The 15,329-nt window shown below is 38.9% G+C and overlaps 1 protein-coding gene and 1 pseudogene across 6 annotated transcripts in view; one reads left to right on the top strand and one right to left on the bottom strand.

Annotated features, from left to right (window-relative positions):
- The window catches only part of FAT3 (FAT atypical cadherin 3), a 677,141-nt gene that overhangs the window by 163,355 nt on the left and 498,457 nt on the right, over positions 1-15,329 (bottom strand). The window lies entirely within an intron of this gene.
- On the top strand, positions 3,743-3,828 carry LOC112204936 (small nucleolar RNA U13; annotated as a pseudogene).

Genomic DNA, 15,329 nt, shown 5'->3' with positions numbered 1-15,329 from the left:
GACATCCAGCCTTGTGCCTCAGTCTTTGCTACCCTTGTGTAACCACTGTCCCTGTCTCCCCTACTCCACATCTTCCCTCCTCTCTAGGCTCCAGTCAGCTACCTGCCCCTCAGCAAGCCTGCTGTTCTTACTTCTGGAACATCCTGTGCGGTGAAGTTTCTTCCTGGGTCTAACTTCCAGTGTTTTTTAACATCAAACTCAGTGGTTATCCCACAGGGAAGCGGTCCTTCATCACCTTTCCACCATCCAAGTGAAGCACACCTGCTCTGTGATCTCTCCCAAAGCACTTATCAAACTGTCCCTTGGAAGACAGGTGGAGGGTCATTTGTTTTTGTATCCCCAGTGCTTAACCTCTAGTGCTTAACCTAGTATCTGGAAAGTAATGGGTTCTCTATAAATGTTTATTGAATAATTAACATGTTATTTCTTTTAATTCTAGTAAAATCTCTGTGAGGTAGATATTGCTATTCCCATTTAACAAATATGGACATTGAGACATAATCTAAATTTGCCCAAGGTCGTATAGCTCAGAAACAATGGAGAAACCAGGATTCTCATGGCAAACCCATCTGATCTAGAAGCAATGTTTTTCTCTGATTCTCTACTGTCGGATGATGGCTTGCTGTGAAGAGGTTTATCATTAATTTTTTCAAATATTAAACCATAAATGCATTGAGGGTATAAGCAATATCTTATTCATTTTTGTGTCCTTAGCCACAGAGCAGGCACTGAAAATATGCTTACAGGATTAATGAGTAGGTGAGTGAGTGAGTAGTGGATGAAAAAAATGCCTGTTCAAACCTCATCCCACTTCCAGGAGCATTGATTGTTATATCGCTTCTATAAGCTTCTCCTCTATGTCTCAAATTTTATTTTGATCTTTCTATAAATAGATTCTAATAGCATTCAGTCACTCTCTGTATTATAATTAAATTGTACATTGTCTTTACTCATCTTTGCTTCCTCACCCCTTAAACATTTCTGACAATGCTAACAGTACCTAGCGTAAGAAACAATTAGTAAATTGATGTGAGTAAATTAGTAAATTTAATGAATAAAAAAATATCCCCCGAGGGCAAAAATAAAACCAGTGGAAAAAGTAAAACAGAAGTTAGAATACAGAGTAAATCTGAAGAAGGTGACAGGAGACTATAGGCAATTGGAATTCATGATCTATAACTGAACATGAAACTCTGAACAATTAAAGTCATTCATTCAACAAACATTAATTAAGCAATTTTTATGTGTTGCCATTATGTTAGGTACTAGCATTATGACACAATATAATTTACTGAGGAGACTAAAGCACCTCCCTTAAATTATTAAAAAAGAAAAACCAAGCAAACAAACAAACTTTTGTATTAGAGATATAAAGAGAGGATACAGATGAAGGCATAACTAACTGTGCCCTTGGGGGGTCTTCTTACTGCCTTAAGGGCCTTTTTTTTTTCCCAAGAGAATGAACCTAAGGCCTCACAGAAATCCTTCAGCCACCAGAGAGTAAGATACTATCATTATCCTAGACTTTAGATGATATGAAAGCCATTTGCTATGCATAGGTCACCAAGAAAAAGTAAGGGTGGAACCCGGATCAGCTGAATGATGCTGCCACTCCTTGTTTAAGTGCATGTTTTGTAAAGTCTGTATCTCTGTGGTCTTCAGGGGGAGCTGAACATCTATAAGATGGAATTGAAAGATGGGTGGTGTTGATCTAGGTCCATATTTCTCAACAAGGGCAGTGTTGAACATTTGGGGTCATATAATTTTGTTGTGGGGGCTGTCCTGTAGGATGGCTGGCACCATCCTTTTCCCTACTGACTAGGTACCTGCTCTCTGCTATTGTGACAACCAAAAACTGTCTCCAGGCATTTCTAAATGTCCCCTGGAGGTAAAACTGGCACCAATAATGAACAAATGATCTATTCAAGGCTTCAAAAATATTTACAGGTTTGAGAGTAACTGGAAAGCAAAACATCAATGAACTTCCTTACATACATTTACATATTCAATAGCAAAATGCCGAGTTTTAGAAGGAGGATAAAGGGTGTTGGACTGAAGGACATTCTAATAGCACCACAAATATTGTGAAACATTTTGCTTCAATAAATGCAAGTTGGTGGGTGAAGGGGTGGGTGATAGGGAAGACAACACAAAACCGAATTTGACTTAGCACCCGATTTCATAATGAAGGGTCAGCTATCATGGAAAGAACCTGCTGTGCTCATTTTAAAGAAATTGCTTTAGTTCTTAGGCATAAGAAGACCTATGATAAAGGCAGGGGGATGAAAAAAAATTTTTTTAAACTACATGATTAAAAGTAGTCTTTTTTGAGATTTGAATGGAATAGTCTCAAGACATAAATGGGCATTTTTCAGAAATTACAAGAAATAATGATTGATTGTGGAACTAAGCAGAATTTTGACACATGTTAAAAATACATTAATAAACAGGTTTGAAAACTTCTAGGAATCCCACATGGAGACTGGGGTTGGATGAGCAAAATTTTCTTCTAGTGCAAATTCAAAAGCAGGCAAACATACATTTTATAAGGAGTATCATCAACTTCACAGTAACTTAAATTCTGTATAAACCACTAGACTTGGAGTCAAGATAAAAAGGACTATGGTCCTGTTCCTTTCCTTGCTACATCAGCCTTGGATTGGATCCCTGTACAGCTCACGTCCTCACCTTCCAAATAGCCAAATAATGTCAAACCTCATGGAGCTGTAAATGTGATAATGTACATAAAACTAATTGCAAACTCTAAAGCTCAGAGTTTATATATCAACATTTTGATATATTAATTTTTCTTTTTGAGACACGATCTCACTCTGTCTCTCAGACTGAAGTACAGTGGTGTGATCACGGCTCACTGCAGCCTTGAACTCCTGGGCTCAAGCGATCCTCCCTCATCAGCCTTCTGAGTAGCTAGGACTACAGGCATGAGCCACCATGACTGGCCAATTATTAAAGGTTTTTGTAGAGATGGGGGTCTCAGTATGTTGCCAAGGCTGGTCTCTAGGCCTCAAGTGATTCTCCCACCTCGGCCTCCCAAAATGCTGGGATTACACACATGATCTACCTGGCCCAAATACATTAATTTTAATCAATTTTTATATATGTTATGTATGTTTTATGTAGCAAAATTATGAAAACAGGAAAGTAAAATATTTTTAAAAAATCACTCATGATCCCATTACCCAGAGATAACCACTAGACTCTCATAGATTCTGAGCATAGAATTTACTAAGAGTAAATTTTAGAGTAGTCTTGTAGTCTCAAGAGTATTCAGATTAAATGAATGTTTAAAAATGTTTTTTTAAATTAAATTTCAACGTAATTTTTTAAAGCAGTATGACCACCTGATCCTTCCATTCACTAACTACCATTATCATGTTAGTGTTTTCTTTTTTAAAATTTCAGTCTGGGGGCCAGGTGCAGTGGCTCACGCCTATAATCCCAGCACTTTGGGAGGCCGAGGAGGGTGGATCACGAGGTCAGGAGATCGAGACCATCCTGGCCAACATGGTGAAACCCAGTCTCTACTAAAATACAAAAAATTAGCCAGGCACGGGGGCGCGCGCCTGTAATCCCAGCTACTTGGGAGGCTGAGGCAGGAGAATTGCTTGAACCCTGGAGGCAGAGGGTGCAGTGAGCCGAGATCATGCCACTGCACTCTAGCCTGGGTGACAGAGCGAGACTCCATCTCAAAAAAAAAAAAAAAAAAAAAATTCAGTCTGGGGTCCATTTGCAGTTCATAAGTGTGATGACTGGGTTTTCCCACACGTGAGAGATGTGTCTCCCTCAAATCTTATTACCCATCTGATGTGAAAAAATAATAAAATTTCAGGCTGTTTTCCTGCATGTAGCCACACCAATAATAACAATGACATTTATCGAGTGCTCTGCGTTTGTCAGTCAGTTTGTTTGCAAGCATACAACTGAGAAAGCAGCGCTGGCACCTTGTCCTCTACCAGGATGATCAAGTGCACCAGTAGCAGAGTCGGGAAAAAACAACTTTATATCTGGAAAGAAACACATAGAACAAATCACCCTACCTTCAGGATAAGCAAAGCTTTGGGCCCCTTTCTGTGAATTGTGATTCTCAACAGAAACAATGTAACCCCTGTGTAGTGAGTTGAATGATGAAACCAAATATATCAAATCCTAATCTCTAGAACCTGTAAATGTCAGCTAATGTGAAAAAGGGGTCTTTGCAAATGCGATTAAGTTAAGGATCTTGAGATGAGGAGATCATCCTGGATTAACCTGGTGGGCCATAGATGAAATCACTAATGTCCTTGTAAAGGAGACACAGGCAGATGAGGTTACACTCGGAAGAGGAAGAAACAGAGATTTAGAGGGATGTGGCCACAAGTCAGGGATGCTGCCAGCTACCTGAAGCTCCAAGAAGCAAGGATTCTTCCCCAGAACCTCCAGAGGGTGCCTGGCCCTGCTGACACCTTCATTTCAGGTGAGTGAAATTGACATTGATCTTCCTGAAATTGACGTTGAACTTCCAGCCTCTAAAACTCTGAGAGAATAAATTCTTTTTGTTTTAAGCCAACAAGCTTGTGGTAATTTGTTTTATAGCAGCCCCAGAAAACAAATATGCCGATTTTTAAAAAAACAAACAAAAAACCCCACCAAAACCTGGACTGTGTCTTTTATTCCAGCAGTCCAGTTCTGCTGAAGTATAAACTTCTTTGTAAACACTGCAAGCAAAAACATTTTTGTCTCTTAGTGCTATTGACTGCTTTTTTAACACAGCTATTTACATATTGTTTAGATACATCTTAATCACAGGGCATACATAGTTTCCTCCCGTCTTTCATTTATCTTTTTTAAACAAAGGCACACTGCCTGTGGGGTAGCCCTGCTCCACAAGGACTAGTTAAACAAACAAACAAACAAACAAAAAACAGAAAACAAATTCTAACTATTTAGAACTCCTCTTAATAATATGGACAACTTGTTTTCTGGTATTAGTTAAGGTAAAACATTGATGATTTCAGAAATAGCCTCCGAGAATCCTTAGATTTCTAATGAAGATGGTATTTGGGATGAGAAGCTCTAGACCACCACAGCTATGTAAAACCACTCCCTGGGAGGTGTCAGAGACCCAGTTGTTCAGTACACTTGTGCAGAGGCACAGGAGTGCCACCACTGGCCAGCATGCTCTCTCAAAGGCTGGAGAACCCTGAGAAGAACAGCCAGCAACAAAGAAGTGTAAGAATAAAAATAAAAAGCAGCCAAGGAAAAGGATCTGGGGAGGCCAGCCTCAGTGGCGGCATGGCAAATGGCAACGGGGGTTGCAAGCTGCAGGCTGAGAGAAGACTGGAGCCTGCAGGTAAGCCGTGAGAGAGAAGCACATGGAAAGTGGAGCCTGTCACTTTAAAGACAAAGATCACTCTAAGGCATGTGAGGAAAACATAAAGGACCCTGCACAAGATGAACACTGGAGACATTAATGGATGCCAGTCACTGCTCCTTAGGCAGTGCGTGCTGCCCATGGTCTATGTCGGTTCTGCAAACCTACCATGCCACCCACACCTGACTGATGATGATGCTCAGCACTGGTCCTCCTGTCTGTTTCACCAGGCCAGACTGCATTTTCTATTATATAATTTTAAATTACAAATCAATTAAAAATAAAAGGTTATCTACCAGGTCTTCCTCTCAGACACTCTCATTTCATACCATGTTTTTTTTAAAGCATTATTACAATTCTAGCTAAATAATTATTTATGTCACTTTTACTTAATGTCTGTCTTCCCTGACAGGCTGTATCTCCCATGAAGTCGGTGGCAATGTCTGTCTCAATCACCATGTATACTCAGTCTCCTAACCAGTGACTCTTGGCACTTGATATATTTCTAAAAATAAGTCTTTGATTATCCAGCTTGTTCTCTGAGGGCACCAGGTATCAGAAAGAAGCCAAACTGCTAAAAATCAATATGCTGAAATAAACAATATATAAAACGACCAGTTTGCCAGAAGCCAATTTGCCAAAAATCAATGTGCTAAATTTACCAAAACATTGTTTTCTTGTAGCTGTTTATGAAGTTAATCGAAATTCATAGTAGATTGAGTGGTTTTAAAAGCTTTTGAATATTTTAGGGAAGCTTTAGATGACAATTTTTTCATTTTGTCATAAGAGCAGTATTTTAGTAAATGTTCATTTTATTGAGATTTAAGAATCCTAGGGAGATGTGGACTTCTATTGAATAGATTTAACTGTAAGGTAAATGTGATAGTGTCCTGTTCTCTTATTTCCTTTCCATTGCTTATTTCCTTTCCATTGTTTTGGACAGTTTTTGCTTTTCATGTTGAATCTGTCAGCCCACTGCTACTGAGTTGACAAATCTCACTTAATACATGTCCCAGATACTAGATAATAACAAATTAGCTGACATAGGATGATTTTGGCCATTTCAGATTTCTTTAGCTGTTTTTAAGGTCACTTTCTATTATTTTTTAGTTTAACCATTCTTTAACAACCAGAGTGACTTAGCCACAATTTGGTGCTTCTGGCAACATGTTAAATTTTATCATGTCACGTGTGAAGGGGTCATTTCAAGCATCTGAGTATCTTTCCATCTTCTGAATGTCATTTAAAATATTTTGAATTTTAGGCATTTTATCATTCTTTTACTAACCATTCGAAGAGTATATCAGCTTAAAATTTGTATTTCTAAAACATCGTAACCACAATTTCACCAGTTCCCATTGTTATGGTTGTTCTGTGTCTTTTCTCAGCAAATTCATATTTTTGATGAATATATAGGATACTTGAAATTGCAACTGTTGACTATAAATATGCTTTTCTGAATATTAAACATATAATAAAACAATTAAACCACTTATATCCATAGTTTTTAAGAAGTTGATTATTCCTTGAAATGCTTCTATAAATATAGAAAAGGAAAACTCTGCAGTAGAACTTTCTAGAAATTGTCATAGCTATTAAACAATTCCATCTTATAGTTGATCTTTTATTAAAGTTTTCAAATTTTGTATGTTTTATTGGTATATAATTGATGTACATGTTTTCAGGGGACATGTCCTAATTTAATATACTTATATTATTTGTGAAGACCAAATCAGTGTCATTGAGATGTCCATCACCTTAAATAATTATTTTTTCCTTAGTAAATTTGATGAAGTGACTTAGAAAGCAGCATTATTTGAGTAACTAATTAAACATGCTTTTAAATGATAAATTTTTAAAAACTAAAAAAAAATAAACTGTCTACTTGTAGAGGGATAATGGAGACATGGAAAGTCTCTCCAGTATGGCACCCTGACAAGGCTTTTGCAATTATTCCACTCTTGGCTCAATAGAAAAGGAGTCTCTATATAAAGAGGATTATAGCAGAGAAAGGGATGTCTAATTCAAAGGAAAATAGAATCACTCTTTATCAGCTGATGTTAGTATGCTTCTAAGAAGCTTGCCTAGGACTTTTATAAATCTCAACTGTATCTGAGGCAACAGCTTATAGAAAGCAAATGGTCATTTAAGGTGTCTTTTAAGATGCTAGACTTCTACATCCATAGAATTGGTTAAAAAAAAACTTCCTAAGTAACAAGATCTTTTTTTCTTTTTTTTCTTCTATTAGGTAATTGAAAGTGGGTATTTAATTGACACCATCATGCTGGGAGCTGTGTTTATAGAAAGCGGATGCCTAGGGATAGGAAAAGTCAAGCTGAACACTACACTTTGATGAAGTAGTTGGGAGATGGATTTTTCTGTCTGAGACCCAAGCTTGAACCTGAAGATTTTCACAGTTGAACGGTCACAATTTCTAATGGCTGTGGGCAAAGGCCTTAGGTTCTGACGTGATTCATGTCAGATGTCAGTGGAGCTGGGAGTGTTTTCCCTGGCTGGCCCTCAGCATTCAGTCCCCCATATTTAAGAAGAGGCCCATTTCTTGGGAACAACTGGCAATGGGATAATGATCTCACAGTTTTAACAAGGTTGTGAGATTTCTCACTACCTGCTCCTGATTTTCCTTTTGGTAGGTAGCTTACCAGATATGTTGAATTTTATAAATTTCTTCTCTAACATTAGTCAATTGGATTTAGGGTTTTTTTTTCCCATTCTTGTCTTGTGTGTTTCTCATTGTATTCAGGTGAATATTTTGGTTTGCTCCTCAACTTTTCTTATTGCTGTGAGAGAAGTTATAGCTGGCAAATGGCCAGAATTAAAATAGATATTATAATATAGTTGCTTCTTAATTACTCAATGTGAAGTAACCACACCACTGTAATTTTATTCCCATCTTGTGGTCTCCTGCTCCTCTGGCTTTGGACCCATTTAATGGTGTGTACTTTAGGAAATCAAAACAATCTTTATGTTAGGTAAATCTATGGCAAAAGTTTGAAGCAAAATTTAAACAGTTTTAGCAAGAGCTGCTGTTATCCCTGCCCACTTCTAGTGGGGGTAATTAATTCAACATTTAATACACATGAATACTGTCAGTGTGTACTTAACATACCCAAATCATCTTCATCATGAGACTTAGTTTACTTAAACGGAAGGGACAAACTGGATAGCACAAAACCAGATTTAGCTACATTGCTGTAGTGTTGAAGTGACTTGGATGGAGGTCTAGAAAGCAGCCTTATTTTAGTAATTGATTGACTATGAAATTGACTCTAAAAATATCCATCAAATCTTGCAGCTCCTCCTATCAATAGGTGAATTTTATTTCCCTATCCTCTGAATCTGGGATGGCTTAGTAACTTGCTTTGACCAGTAAAATACAGTCTAAGTGACATGGTGCAAGTCCAGATCCTGAACCTCAAGAGGTTTTATAGTTGCTGCTCTTGCTGTACTTGGAAACCTGAAAGTACCATGTGGCCAACCTAAAGGATGAGGGGCCACATGGAGGACAACCAAGTGCCTCAGAAGATAGCCTGCCAACTGCCAGACATGTGAGTGGGTCTATCCTAGATCACCAGTTAGCCCTCTCACCAGTTCACCACAGTTTCTTGAAAAATCCCAGCAGAGATCAGCTGAGCCAGCTCAGACAAGAACAACACAACCCACCAACAACCCACCCACAACACTGTGAGCTAAATAAAATGGTGTTGTTTTAAGCCACTATGTTTTGTTAAACAGCAATAGCAAGTAATACAGCTGGTTTTGTATTTTATACCTTTGAATCTCCAAGAGCGGCCTCTATCACAATGGAACTCAATAAATACCTGATGATTGGTGATATGGTTTGGCTGCATCCCCACCCAAATCTCATCTTGAATTCCCACGTGTTGTGGGAGGGACCTGGTGGGAGGTACTTGAATCATGTGGGCTGGTCTTTCCCGTGCTGTTCTCGTGATAGTGAGTAAGTCTCATGGGATCTGATGGTTTTAAAAAGGGGAGTTTCCCTGCACAAGCTCCCTTCTCTTGTCTGCCACCACATAAGACGTGCCTTTCACCTTCTGCCATGATAGATAGGCCTCCCCAGCCACGTGAAACTGTAAGTCCAATAAACCTCTTTCTTTTGTAAATTGCCCAGTCTTGAGTAAGTTTTTATTAACAGTGTGAAAACGGACTAATACAGTAAATTGGTACCGAGAGTGAAGCCCTGCTGAAAAGATACCTGAAAATGTGGAAGTGAATTTGGAACTGGCTAACAGGCAGAGGTTGGAACAATTTGGAGGTCTCAGAAGAAGACAGGAAAATATGGGAAAGTTTGGAACTTCCTAGAGACTTGTTTAATGGCTTTGACAAAAATGCTAATAATAATATGGACAATGAAATCCAGGCTGAAGTGGTCTGAGATGGAGATGAGGAACTTGTTGGCAACTGGAGCAAAGGTGACTCTTGTTATGTTTTAGCAAAGAGGCTGGTGGAATTTTGCCCCTGCCCTAAAGATATGTGGAACTTTGAACTTGAGAGAGATGATTTAGGGTATCTGGCGGAAGAAATTACTAAGCAGCAAAACGTTCAAGCGGTGACTTGGGTGCTGTTAAAGGCATTCAGTTTTATAAGGGAAACAGCATAAAAGTTTGGAAAATTTGCAGCTTGACAATGCAATAGAAAAGAAAATCCTATTTTCTGAGGAGAAATTCAAGTCTTCTGCAGAAATTTGCACAAGCAACAAGGAGCTGAATGTTAATCCCCAAGATAATGGGGAAAATATCGCCAGGGCATGTCAGAGGTCTTCAAGGCAGTCCCTCCCCCATCACAGGCCCAGAGAACTAGGAGGAAAAGATGTTTTCATAGGCCAGGCCCAGGGTCCCCATGCTGTGTGCAGCCTAGGGACTTGGTGTCTTGCATCCCAGCCACCCGAGCCATGGCTGAAAGGGGCCAACATAGAGCTCAGGCCATGGCTTCAGAGGGTGCAAGCCCCAATCCTTAGCAGCTTCCATGTGGTATTGAGCCTGTGAGTGCACAGAAGTAAATTATTGAGGTTTGGGAACATCCACCTAGATTTCAGAAGATATAGAGAAATGCCTGGGTGTCCAGGCAGAAGTTTGCTGCAGGGGTGTGGCTCTCATGGAGAACCTCTGCTAGGGCAGTGTGAAAGGGAAATGTGAGGTCAGAGCCACCACACAGGCCCTACTGGGGTACCACCTAGTGGAGCTGTGAGAAGAGGGCCACTGTTCTCCAGGCCCCAGAATGGTAGATCCACTGACAGCTTGCACTGTGTGTCTGGAAAAGCTGCAGATACTCAATGCCAGCCCATAAAAGCAGCTTGGAGGGAGGCTGTACCCTGCAAAGCCACAGAGGCAGAGCTGCCCAGGGCCATGGGAGCCCACCCCTTGTATCAGCATGACCTGGATATGAGACATGGAGTCAAAGGAGATCATTTTGGAGCTTTAAGATTTGACTGTCCCACTGGATTCTGGACTTGCAGGGGGCCTGTAGCCCCTTTGTTTTGGCCAATTTCTCCCATTTGGAATGGCTGTATTTACCCAATGCATATACTGCCATTATGTCTAGAAAGTAACTAATTTGTTTTTTATTTTACAGGCTCATAGGTGGAAGGGACTTGCTTTGTTTCAGATGAGACCTTGGACTGTGGACTTTTGAGTTAATGCTGAAATGAGTTGACTTTGGGGGACTGTTGAGAAGTCATAATTGGTTTTGAAATGTGAGATTTGGGAGGGGCCAGGGAAGAATGATATGGTTTGGCCCTGTCCCCACCCAAATCTCATATTGAATTCCCACGTGTTGTGTGAGGGATCCAGTGGGAGGTACTTAAATCATGGAGGTGGGTTTTTCCTATGCTGTTCTCATAATAGTGAATAAGTTTCACGGGATCTGATTGTTTTAAAAAGAGGAGTTTCCCTGCACAAGCTCACTTCTCTTGTCTGCTGCCACATAAGATACGCCTTTCACCTTCTGCCATGATTGTGAGGTCTCTCCTGCCACATGGAACTGTGAGTCCAGTAAATCTCTTTCTTTTGTAAATTGTCCAGTCTCAGTTATGTCTTTATCAGCAGCATGAAAATGGACTTAACACAATTGGCATGAGCATCAAGGATACAACATTTGTATCTCATAAGATGCACCCACAGCCACAGACAAGATTTGACTTTTAGAAAAATTCCTTAGGCAGTTGAGGTTTGCGCCTTTAATATTGCAATTGCAATTTGTTTCAACTGAGGATTTATTAGGATCATTATTGTTTATGTAAGTGTATGTAAATTAATCCATTATTTCATTCCTTCACCAGGACAGAGCTGTTTAAAAAAATTAGCTTTACTGAGATACAATTTATATACCATAAAGTTCACCTGTTTAATGTGTACAATTAAATTGTTTTTATATATTTACAGAGTTGGGCACTCACACCATGATAATCAAATTTTAGAATATTTTCAATATCCTCAGAGGACACAGATTTTCACTTCATTTTTTCTATTACTAATAGCTAATAAGGCCCTTTAACCTTTCATTTAATTTTATAATAACCTATTTCTTGCATTATCCTGATTTGCCATATTGCAACACAGGCAGTGTACATTGTTACTAAACAAACATGCTATTGGACACATGGTATTGGGGGACAATACACACTGGGCACCTGTTGTAGGGATTGGGGGAGGGAGAACATCAAGAAGAATATCTGATGGCTGCTGGGCTTAATACCTGGGTGATGGGATGATGTGTGCAATAAACCACCATGGCACATGTTTACCTATGTAACATCCTGCACATGTACCACTGAACTTAAATAAAAGTTGACAAACAAAAGAAATGAATGCTATAACATTTGGAATCCTGGACTATCACACAAAAATCCTAAAGGGATAAAAAACACTGAGTTCAAATATCATTTACATTAAGGGACCTTATTTACCATATTTTGAATTTGAAGCACAGGTATAGTTTAATAATAAGTCATTTTAAAAAATGAAAACAATTAAGCAAATTTAGATGGCTACACTTCAAATTGCTATTAGAAAAGATGAAAAAGAGTTAAATTACAGAAACTGCAGCATGAAATCTGGAAATAAGGATGAGGAGAAAGATAAATGAAAACAGTTGAGGGTACATGGCACACTTCTAAAAGTGTTAGAAAACACTTTTCACCACACTTTCATCCAATGTGGAATACTGTCAAATTAAAAGTCCTTCACCAAATGCTTCACAGTTCACTATGTTAAGACATGTTTTTCAGTGAAAGCACATCTCCAACTGTATGGCAAAAATGGCAGGAAAACAGATTCATTTTATAGAAACGAACTATGTAGCTCTCTTTATGTGTATCCATCTATTCCCTGAGAAAAGGTTAACCTAATTATATTTTTAAAGCATTTTAAATTATAGACTAAAGCAATGGTATTAGCAATGACTTATTGTTTCATTTTTAGTGTACCAAGCTTTAGGTAAAAGAAGAGAATCAATCCCAGAGATTCAAAGATATTAAAGTGCTCGTGAAGATCAATTGGTAATTATTCCACAGCAGTGCTTAAAGCCTCAGGGTTAGGCACTATGTTAAGGAGAAAATATAGATGAAAATCAACCTCTTACTCTACTTTAAAAAGATCCTTCAGGATATCTCTGGAAAGTAGATGTATTTCAAATTCTAGATCCCTATATCCTATGAGTTCTGGTCATAAATGACGTTAATCAAGCCCCTGCCCCTGTGGTATAGAAAAAAATCCAGGAAGTTTAATGTGACAAACATTTCTTGATCCCTTTAAACGTGCTATAGGAGACATAAAGGTAAAGAACATGCCACTTCTGCTGGAGCAACCAGACAGCATTACTCCTTGCTTTTTCCCAAACACCAGGTTTCCCCAAACAGGGGAAGGGCAATGGAACAGTCTTACTTGAATATTTTCCAGTGTGCAAGCATCCATTTATTAATTATTAATACCATATCTACTTACAAAGAAAGTTTGTGGAGATTTACAGAAAATTATACACACACACACACACACACACACACACACACACACACACACACACAGAGTTGGTTCTCCTGTATCCATGGGTTCTGTGTCCTGGATTCAACCAAACTTGGATAAAAAATATTTGGAGAAGAAAAAAACATCTGTACTGAACACGTATGTACAGACTGTTTTTTCTTGTCTTTGTTTCCTAAGTAATACAGTATAAAAACTATTTACATGGTATTTACACTGTATTAGGTATTATCAGTAATCTACAGATGACTTAAAGAATACAGGTGGATGTTCATAGCTTATATGCAAATACTACATCATTTTATGTAAGGAACTTGAGTATACATTGATTTTGGTATCTGAGGGGGTTCTTGGAACCAATCCTCCACAGATACTGAGAGACTATACATATAAAATTAAAAGAAAGATAAAAAGACAAGAACTGGTAGATAATAATGTGAGAAAATCTAGGGTAAGGGAACCTCCTACAGTTTAACACAACAGTTTCCTTCTATAAGTTGGCTGAACTCCTCATCTAATAGAGGAGGAAATGCTAACTGGCCCAGCTCTAAACTCTGAGACGCCTGCTGCATGGGTCTGTCCTAGGAAACAGTGACTAAAATAGATAGCCATGTGCTGAGCAGTACTTTTATAAAATATTCAGAGATAGGTGTATATAGCTGTGTAGTATAGCTTCAATAGATATCAGGAACCTAATACTGTAAAAATATTTCCATGGAAAGCTGGAGAAACCTAATCCAGGTACATGGTGTTCTGGTGATGGGACTTGATACAAGGACATAGCTCAAAGCATCGAGAAGAACCAAAGGCTAACATTTCTTACCCGTTTCTTTAGAGGTATCAACTGTTAGGAGATGCAGAGCAGGTCATTAAAATTTAAGATTATTAGGATTAAAAACTCAAGATCATTAGACTTAGAGTGCATTCATTCTGTAATGAGACTGTAAGCATCAGGACTGGATACAGCAAAACTAATGTTCACTTGTAGAAATTCATTTATATATATTTACTGATCACTTTCTATGTACCAAACACTAATCTAGAAGCCAGAGATTTGGTAGAGAACAATGTATGCTTGGTTTCAGTCATTACTGAGCTAACTGTAGAGGATGGAGAGGGTAGAGAAATAAAGAATAAATATTTTTAAATAATAATTTCAGATGCTATATACTAGGAAGACACTAGTAAGAAAGAGTAATAACAAGATTGATGCCATTTTTCATTTTGACTGCTGACAGCCTTCTGCCCCATCACAATCCTGTCCCTGTCTGCTCCACATGTGGGCACATTAAGAAACCCCAGGTACTTCCTCCTTTGGTGCTAGCTGGAAGGTCAAACCACGTGGACCCCAGCTTGAGCGCAGGAACCCTCATCTAGTCCTACCCCCACCCACCATATAACCCCAAGCTCATCTCCATTTCCTACTTTCAGAAGCCATTTGTGGACCAGTTTGGAAGCCCACCCTGTTCTCCCCAGAAAGCTCATATGCAAGTAATAAACCTTTACATATACTTTTGGTGTGTGTGTGGCATCATGGTCTTGACTTTCCAACCAAAGTTTAGTTGAAGGGTCTATCTTGCCACTAGGGAGTGACCACATCATGAAAACTGGTCAATGTCTCAGGATTATAGGCACAATAAGAAGAGAAGCCAGGTCTCTTGGGGCTGAGCTTCTGAAAGTTCGGCATCACTTCTACTATAAGCTACTGGTCACAGCAAGTCACCAAGCCAGCCCAGACCCAAGGGGGCATGGAAATAGCCTCCAGCTCTTGAAAGAAAGAGTTGCAAGAATTTGTGGCCATTTTTTGCAATCCACCATGACTATCTAGCTGAATCTAGCTTGCTACCATCCAGTTTACTCATTTCACGATGAGTAAAAATATCATAATAAAGATCATGGCTGGTGATTTTTATTCTGATGAAGGTCTTCTCTTCTTTTTTAAG

Source organism: Pan troglodytes, chromosome 9 (assembly GCF_028858775.2).
Source record: "Pan troglodytes isolate AG18354 chromosome 9, NHGRI_mPanTro3-v2.0_pri, whole genome shotgun sequence".
Lineage (NCBI taxonomy): Eukaryota > Metazoa > Chordata > Mammalia > Primates > Hominidae > Pan > Pan troglodytes.
Note: the sequence above shows the minus strand (reverse complement) of the source record. Positions and strands in the feature narration are given on the sequence as shown.